Here is a 1,639-nt window from a genome sequence, read left to right on the forward strand (position 1 = left end):
GAATGATCGAAAAAATGACAGCCTTCGTAAAATTTACTACTATCATTTGTATTAAAAAATTACCTCCAAAAAAAATATCATAAAAGATGATTAGCCATCGTATCCTCAAAAGAACAAATAAATTTTTGTTATTTAGGACGTGATCATCCACACATTAATTAGAAATATAATACTAATTCACGATTTAGGTAAATTATTAGTAAAAATTATTTTATTATCGAATTATTTTGCAGGGTTAGAAAAAATAAATATTTTAACTTATATTACTCTAGTGCAAGTTGTGCCAAATAAAAAAAATATAACCTATTTCAAAAGTGGAAATAAGTGAATGATCATTATTACTTCAGGTCATAAACGTATTTTCCATACATATTTGTTTAAACAAAAATTTTGTTGTTCATTATTTAATTAAAAATATATACTAATTTTTTCGTTCATGGTTTAATTTGATAGGAGAAGAAAATTTTTCTTTACTTAAACATCGAGAATTGTGATACTTTTAATTTTTTTCAGATTATGTTTTATAGTAGACAAAGTTTTCAATGTAAATGGAACAAAACAAAGCAATTATGTATATGCACTACTACACTATACAGGGTGATTTAGGAAGTTCCATTACAACAACACGAAAATGGAATATTGTGTATGAATTATTCTGATATATTTCTTTTTTAAATAATTTATGTCTATACAAAGTTCGAATGTTTATAAGGAACAAGAATAAAAATAATTAAGTAAGCTGCCCCCCAATAAGCAATTGAAATAGGTTACAATGTGACATTTTTAAGGAATAATTTACAGTATATTTGATAAGATCAATTCCTTGTGTGATAAGCATGTTACCATATTGACATTTGTTATAAAAAAAAATAATCCCTTTTTGTGCTAGTACTATATATATAACTTTGAAAAAAATTGCAAAATTTTTAATGTAACAAATTGTCATATAATCTACTTTTAGACATAGAAATTACAAATACATACTAATATTAAAACGTTTATAAATTAAATAAGGACCCTTTGATGTATTTTCAGGGATATTATTATTGATATAATACTAATAAAAAATGGAACATTGAATATATAGGAATTGTAAAATATAGTCATAGTCAATCCTTATTCCAAATAAAAAAGACCCATTATTATAAATTGTAATTTTTTGCGATAATTTTTTTTTATAAAATGTTATTTATTCATTTCATCGTATTTCCTAATTCGCTTTATTTCATTTTTATTTTACTTAAATTTTTTATTCCTCGTACGATTTCATTCAGCAATTTAAACAAAAGAAAAGAAAAAAAAAAAAGTACCTATTTTGATTATACAAAATTTTACCGAATAGAAATAAATATAATTTTTATAAATTGAAAATTAAAAAGAGAAAAAAAAACTGTAAAAAAAAAATATAAATTATTTTTTTTGGGGGAACGATTCATAGATGTAAAAAAAATCTTACTATTTTAAAGATATTGTTTTCTAAATGTTTTAATATAAAATGCTGTACAGTATATGCTTATTTAAATTATAAATAATTCATTTTATTTCTTATAATTAATAAAATACACAGTAGATTCATTTCTAACCTTGATGATTTTTATGCCCATACTTGTATGATGTTTGGTTTTTCTCAAGGGTTATG

This window comes from Plasmodium cynomolgi, chromosome 6 (assembly GCF_000321355.1).
Source record: "Plasmodium cynomolgi strain B DNA, chromosome 6, whole genome shotgun sequence".
NCBI lineage: Eukaryota > Apicomplexa > Aconoidasida > Haemosporida > Plasmodiidae > Plasmodium > Plasmodium cynomolgi.